The sequence below is a fragment of the Salmo trutta genome, chromosome 2 (genome assembly GCF_901001165.1).
Source record: "Salmo trutta chromosome 2, fSalTru1.1, whole genome shotgun sequence".
Taxonomy (NCBI): Eukaryota; Metazoa; Chordata; class Actinopteri; order Salmoniformes; family Salmonidae; genus Salmo; species Salmo trutta.
The window spans coordinates 65,151,294-65,159,578 of NC_042958.1; positions in this window are offsets into that span (position 1 = coordinate 65,151,294).

Below are 8,285 nucleotides of genomic sequence, written 5' to 3' on the forward strand. Positions count from 1 at the left end.
CCCCCCCCCCCCCCCTCCAACCTCCCCCCCCCCCCCCCCATCCCTCCAACCTTCCCCCCCCCCCCCCATCCCTCCAACCTTGGCTCCACTGGTTTCAATGGAACGTTATGGTCCCACAGGACCTGGACGTTGCTTTGGGCCTCTGTGCCCCACCTGGAAGTTCTTATCTCCTGAATTTACAAAATCTAAACTGAGCTCCCGTCTCTCTCTCTCTCTCTCCCTAGCTGCTGATGAAGGATTACGAGATCTGTTTCCAAGGCCCTTTCACCGATATGACCACTGGTAAGTAACTGCAACGCCAACCAGAAAACAACCCACTACAGACCATACTACACAATCTCACCTCGCCAAGAAATGGGTTGAGGATGGAACACTTACATTTAAAAAAAATAATAATAATTTTTAGGTTTGCTTGAATTTTTTCTTTTAGAAAATACCATTGATTTATTTGACAATGGTGGATGTTTAATGTTTTTGTGAAAAAATACAGTACTCTCTCTACTCGCACCCTCATTCAAAATAGAAGCCCATTTAAATTAGAAGTATCATCAGTTTCCCCTAGAGCCTTTTGCAGGTGACAGCCAGTTGGCTGAACTTTGGGAACGTTGGCTAATGGAACAAGAGATATATATATATATATGCTGTTTTAATTTGTGTATAGATATATATTTTTTTAAAGAAAGGAAAAAAGTGAAAAGGCAAAAAGGAAGAAGCCTGGAAGTCAGGAAAAACACAAGGTGGCCTTCATTTATGGAAAGCTTCCCCAGGACTCCTGGTGGTACCGCTCTCTTTAGAGACAAGAAAATGAATCCTCCTCTGTCTACCCAGTCCCCCTCATTTACCACTGAACTGTAGGACTCACACACACACACACACTCTGGCATAGAGGAGTAGTTCTCTGACATTGGAAACAGTTTGAAGCCCATTGTTTTGTGCCTGTCAATTTATTGAATGATTAAAAATTGCAATGTGCAGATAGTCTATGGGAGGGTTGAGAACTGACTGAAAGTTATGGATGAGTCATAGCTAGAGTTTAACAACCAGCTTGGATCTCAAACCATGCTACAAAGACCTTAACACCAAAGACCTTAACACTCTACCCGCTCCACTACAGCCCTGTCAATGTTAATGAGGGCCTGTTCGACCCTCCTTTTCCTGCAGTCCACGATCATCTCCTTTGTCTTGCTCACACTCATCTCCCATAAGTGTTTTTAATTAGGTTGAGATTTGGTGACTGACACACACACACACCCTTTAAACCAGCTGTGCTCCTTTGAGACCCCTCTTTCAAAGTCACTAAGATAACTTTTTCTAGCCATGGTAGACCCAATAATGGGCACCTGGGCACTTTCTTTTTTATACATGACCCTAAGCTTGATGGGATGTTTTAATTGCTTAATTAACTCAGGGACCACACGTGTGTGGAAGCACCTGCTTTCAATATAATTTGTATCCCTCATTTACTCAAGTGTTTCCTTTATTTTGCCACTTACCTGAACATTATACAGCAATTCGTTGCCCTTAGGGGTAACTGTGGAGTAAAGTTGGTGCCAAAGGTCTGAAAACATTGAAACATTTTTAAATTGTCTTAAGAAGTAAACTTTCACTCTTCTTGGAGACTCTTTTTAGTACAGTGCCTTCAGAAAGTATTCACACCCCTTGACTTTTTCCACATTTTGTTGTTACATCCTGAATTTAAAATGGCTTGAATTTGTTTATTTATTTTCACTGGCCTACACACAATACCCCAAAGTAGAATTGTTTTTTGGAAATGTTTACAATTTTAATTAAAGATGAAAAGCTGAAATGTCTTGGGTCAATAAGTATTCAACCCCTTAGTTATGGTAAGCCTAAATAAGTTCAGGAGTGAACATTTGCTAAACAAGTCACATACTAAGTTGCATGGACATGATTTTTGAATGACTACCTCAGGTGAGGCTATGTACTAAACAACCAAAGATTTCAAGACCAAAGGCTGGTTTATACTACAGGTGTATTCGTAAATTTAATCTGGAGTGCCAGAGTATGTTCTGGGTGTTGTCAGATTGGCCGTTTTTGTAAATTCAGAGCGTTTCGCTTTCGGGGCGCACACTGGACGCTCTGGCCAAAAAGTAGGGTTGATCCGAGCTTTCTGACCTGACAACAGCAGTCAAGCACACATGCTAACTGGCTAACGTTGGCTAGCTTGCTGCCTAATTCCAGACACAAAAGACAGAACAGCTCACTCTAACCAATTTACTTGCCCTAGCAGAGCTGGTTGGTCTTTTTTACTGACACCGGCCATATTCAACGGGCGTTGAGCGTTTGTAAATTTGTCAGTTATTCTGCACTCTGGCACACTCAAATGAGAGTGCTATGAAAAAGTTGTTGCAGTGACTTTCTATTGAAATGGATACTTGAATAGTGGAGTCTTTAAGTTTTTAGTACGCGATACATAAAACAAAACAAAAGCCGCGTTAGACAGGATTACCTACACATACTGGTCAGCTCAAAAAGACAGAAGCGTGCTATGTGACCAATCCGAACTCATCTGGCATGTCCAGCCCGCTCATTATCTCGGCTAATCATGGCTAGCGGGAAGGTTGCTGTCTTTCTCGAGCTTAACCAACTAGGCTTGTAATTTAACAATTATATTCATATTCACAGATGGCATATAAGTTTGTTATTAAGGCACATGAAAGTTCACATGTTTAAGAAGGCATTTCTGCCCAAAAAGTTTACATTAAAACGGCTCTCCTGTGAAGTAGTGACCCACGACATACGCCTAGTTTTCTGAATCGGGTCACACATCTGAAAATGTAGCTAGCTAACTAGCTAGACTATCCTACCCGTGTACATGGATGGACGCTTCTCTCTCTCTGTCACGGATTCCATGGTTGCCCTTAGTTTGAAGATGTAATCCGTAGACTTGTTTTATACATCAGCCTTTGTTTGTTCTCTTTTTGGCCTTGTCTGCATATTTGCAATCAAACACCAGAATTTTTTCCATCTCCTTAGCTATCATACTCAACTCGGTCCTCCAGAAAGTGGAGAGCAACACTTAAGCAGTTCTACTACGTGATATCTTTAAATAAAGCCGCTTTAGAAAGGATTACCTAAAACCTACTGACCAGCTCATGTTATGGACAGAAGCGTGCTACATGGCAGACCAATCCGAACTCCTTTCGCGGCATGTCCAGCCCACTCAATATCTCAGCCAATCATGGCTAGCTGGAAGGTTGCTGTCTTTTTCCCCGTGGCTTAACCAACTAGGCTCGTAATTTAACAATTGTATTTGTATTTACAGATGGCATACAAGTTTGTTATTAAGGCACATGAAAGTTCACATGTTCCAGAAGGTATTACTGCCCAAAAATGCATTTGGTAACTTAAAAAAAAAAGTTTACTTTCAAATGGTGCTCCTGTGAAGTAGTGACGTGCGACATAAGCTTAGTTTCCTGAAACGAGTCACAAGTGGAATAAGTTAAGGGTTGTGACTACTTTCTGAAGGCACTGTAGGTAGTTGGAGGTTGAGGTTCAATCTTCTCCCTTCATCACAAATTTGATAAGCGGCAAACACTGATGGAAAGAGACTGAAGGTTATCTATATCTTGTCCTTTCTGTCCACTCCGCATTAGAAGAGACACTGTTCAGAAGAGGTAGAGGAGAGTTCATATTCCGTCATGCAAAAACATTTCTTCTCCGTATGATGGATGGATGGATGTCCTGGGGCAACAAAGTGCTCCTAATGTGTATTTCTGCAGGCTGGATCAATGCAGGCTTGGCTAATGGGTTTGCGCTTGCGCTATAGATCAGGGGTTCTCAAGCTTTTGGGGCCTGTGACCCCTTTTCTGATAGCAAATTCATCAGGCACCCCATCATAATCAGAACACAACTCGAGTGAGATAAAAAAAATAAAAAAAAAAATATATATATATAGACTGCACCGAGCTGCCAGACTGCCCCGAGCGGCCAGACTGGCCAGACTGCCCCGAACTGCCAGAGTGGCCCGACTGCCTGAAACGGCCAGAACCGGAGCCACCTCCTGATATAGGTGGGTTGGGGAGGGGGGGTGTAGCACAGTGCCGTCGTTGACGGCAGCCACCCTCCCTTCCCTCCCTTTAGTAAGGGGGAATTTTTTGTTGTTGTTTGGGGTTGTTGTTTTTTTTGTTTTTAAGGTGCTTCCGGGGTTAGCACCTTTAAGGGGGGGATACTGTCACGTCCTGGCCAGTATAAGGGTTAATTAGTATTGTAGTTTGGTCAGGATGTGGCAGAGGGTATTTGTTTTATGTGGTTCTGGGTGTTGTATGAGTTAGGAGGGCATTTGATTTAGTATTTCCGGGGTTTTGGGCACTGGGTGAGTTTCATGAATTCTATGTTGAGTCTAGTGTGTCTGTTTCTATGTTTGGATTCATTGGGGTTGGGACTCTCAATTGAAGGCAGGTGTTGTCTATTTGCCTTTGATTGAGAGTCCCATATATGTGGGTGTGTTTGTCTTTTGTGGGAGATTGTTCTGTGTTTCGCCTTGTGCCTTACCAGACGTTTTTTGTTGATCGTTCGTGTTTTTTTGTTATTTTTCTACGTTCATTTTTGAAAATAAATAAACATCAAGATGAGCCTGCACATACCTGCTGCGTTTTGGTCCTCCTTCACCGACGACAACTGTGACATACTACCTCATCTCTGTACCCCACACATACAATTATCTGTAAGGTCCCTCAGTCGAGCAGTGAATTTCAAGCACAAATTCAACCACAAAGACCAGGGAGGTTTTCAAATGCCTCGCAAAGAAGGGCACCTATTGTTAGATGGGTAAAAATAGAAAAAGCAGACATTGAATATTCCTTTGAGCATGGTGATGTTATTAATGACACTTTAGATGGTGTATCAATACAACAACACTACAAAATACAGGCGTCCTTCCTAACTTAGTTGCTGGAGAGCAGTGGTGGAAAAAGTACTGGAAACTCATACTTGAGTAAAAGTAAAGATACCTTAATAGAAAATGACTCAAGTAAAACTGAAAGTCACCCAGTAAAATACTACATGAGCAAAAGTCTAAAAGTATTTGGTTTCAAATATACTTAAGTGTCAAAAGTAAATGGAATTGCTCAAATGTACTTAAGTATAAAAAGTAAAAGTATTAATAATTTCAAATTCCTTATATTATGCAAACCAGCCAGCACAATTTATATTTTATTGTTTTATTTACGGATAGCCAGGAGCACACTACAACACTCTGACATTAATTTACAAACAAAGCATTTGTGTTTAGTGAGTCCGCTAGATCAGAGGCTGTAGGGATGACCAGGGAATTGGATCATTTTCCTGACAAAATGTAAGAAGTACTTTTGGCGGTCAGGGAAAATGTATGGAGTAAAAAGTACATTATTTTCTTTAGGAATGTAGTGAAGTAAAAGTAAAAGTTTCAAAAATATCAATAGTAATGTACAGATACCCACAAAAACTCCTTAAGTAGTACTTTAAAGTAGTTTTACCTAACTACTTTACACCACTGCTGGAGAGGAAGTAAACTGCTCAGGAATTTCACCATGAGGCCAATGGTGACTTTAAAACAGTTACAGAGTTGAATGGCTGTGATGGAGGATGGATCAACAACATTGTAGTTACTCCACAATACTAACCTAATTGACAGAGTGAAAAGAAGGAAGACAGTACAGAATAAAAAATATTCCAGAACATGCATCCTGTTTGCAACAAGGCACTGAAGTAATACTGCAAAACATGTGGCAAAGCAATTAACTTTTTGTCCCTAATACAAGCGTTATATTTGGGGCAAATCCAATACAGCACATTACTGAGTACCACGCTCCATATTTTCAAGCATAGTGGTGGCTGCATCATGTTATGGGTATGCTTGTAATAGTTAAGGACTGAGGAGTTTTTCAGGATAAAAAAGAAAGGGAATGGAGCTAAGCACAGGCAAAATCCTAGAGAAAAACCTGGTTCCGTTAGACACTGGGAGATTAATTCACCTTTCAGCAGGACAATAACCTACAACACAAGGCCAAATCTATACTGGAGTTGCTTCTGTAACAATTGCTAAACACTATGTTTAAGCTTAAACTCTATTGGACCAGTTAGGTTCACTACTGGAGCAGTAGGGAGAAATGAAAACCACATAACTGAATAATTTAGAAAAATAATGCCGGCTTGTATTTTGTAAACAAAAATACTTACAAAAAAAAATGAATCACCTTGAGGAAATATTGATATGTGAAATTTGTACAATGAGCTCAATATGAATGAAATACATCAATAGTACAATAGACTTAGATACCGGCCATATATCCTGCCTATAGTTTACTAGGGTGCACCCAACTCTATCTTAATCTGAGGGTCTCTCAGATTTCAATGGTCAAAGTTCAATAGCAATACAATAAACATGAATCCACAGAAAAACACAACCCAATTCACAAATACTGACTTATAAACCACTATGACATGGATCAAAAAAAAAAAAAAAGAATAAATAAATATATGGCAAGACTTCACAATGGTTGTCTATCAATGATCAACAATCAATTTGACGGAGCTTGAAGATTTTTTTTAATAATAATGGGCAAATATCGTACAATCGAGGTGTACAAAACTCTGAGTGGCTTACCCAGAAAGACTCACAGCTGTAATTGCTGCCAAAGGGGATTATAACATGTATTGACTTAGAGGTGTGAATACTTAGGTAAATTAGATATTGTATATTTTATTTTCAATAAATGTGCAAAAATTTCAAAAAAACATGTTTTCACATTATCATTATGGGGTCTTATGTGTAGATGAGTGAGAAAAAAATATATTTAATCCATTTTGAATTCAGGCTGTAACACAACAAAATGTGAATTGAGTCAAGTGTTATGAATACATTCTGAAAGCACTGTATCTGCACATATCTGACATAGCACAACATTTTCAGGGACACTTTGGGCTTGTGAGGGCTATATTCAGAACTACTGGCAAAAAACTATACAACAGTACAGAAGAATCATTTGTTAAACTAATTTTTTTTCTCCGAAAAATCAATTTTATCAATTAAATAATGATTCTTATTCATTTACAACACAACAGTACAACAACAAATCAAAATACCCAAAAATGACTTTAAACATACATTTTAAATGCAATATATTTTTATTACTATTCTAAAGTAATTATATTCATTTACAAACAGAAAAAATAAGTCTTCAAAGGTGGCAGTCTCCATGTGATCTCATTTGGTGATTCAATATCTGCTGCTTTTATTCAATGTCACTTGGTTTAAGAAGTAGTCCTCGGTCTTAATCGACACAAACCTCAGTGAGTCCGGAATGTGTGTAGCAGGGCTTCTCGGTTGCCTCGTAGTTGGATGCCTCAGTATTGTGAGATACAACTTCGGCTAGCTTGGTGTCGAATGGGTTCAATGCCACCTGGATGGCAGGCTCAGAGTCAGGCACAAGAAAGTTCTCTGGGATGCTAGGCAGAGGTGGCTCACACTCTCTCAGGCTGACGGCACTCTTTCCGGGTCTCTTTACCGTTTCAGATTTGTCCTTGGTGGAGATTGACTCCTTTGACTTGTGCAACTCTTTTGCCGACATGTCAGAAATGTGGGCACACTGTGGTGTGGATGATGCCTGTTTCAAACCAAAGTGTGAAGATATGCTCTCCCGAACTCTGGACACCAGTGTCTGTGGTTCATCGGTGGCTGGTTGTCTTTTCTTCAGCCTGGCAGCGGCCATAGCATCAGATCTCATTCTAGCCTCCTTGGAGATTCTCACAGCATCATAGAGAACCACTATTACGATGAAGCCATAGAAAAAGAGCCCCAAAATCAGGTTCACCTTCACAAGTGGCTCGGAGTAAGAAGGGTCGGTCAATATGTTGACTCTGGGTTTGATCTTCAGGGTGCTCTTCTGAGCTTTTGGAGCTGGAGCCTGAACATTTTCTTTGAAGACGTCATCGTCACCATGTAATGCTGTTTGCTTGTAAGCCAGTAGATAAGGAATAAGTTTCTCCACAATTTTCTGGGGGACTTTAGTTTTACCTGGGAAAGTATCATCTTTCACCCTCTCAAGTTGTTCCAGCATCTGGTCCACTTGCACCATTTTGGTCAGTTTTGCAACATTGGGGATGTCCTGAACAGGGTGGTCCTTCACTGGCATCAAAGGCTTGTGCTCTGGAACAGAAATCAGGGTCTCCACAAGCTCCGAGGGGTCCTTGGCAATTTTGGAGGAATATCCTTTTGTCAACTGGCCCACATTACCTGGAGAAGAATCGTCTTTCACCCGTAAACTCTCAAGTTGTTCCAGCAA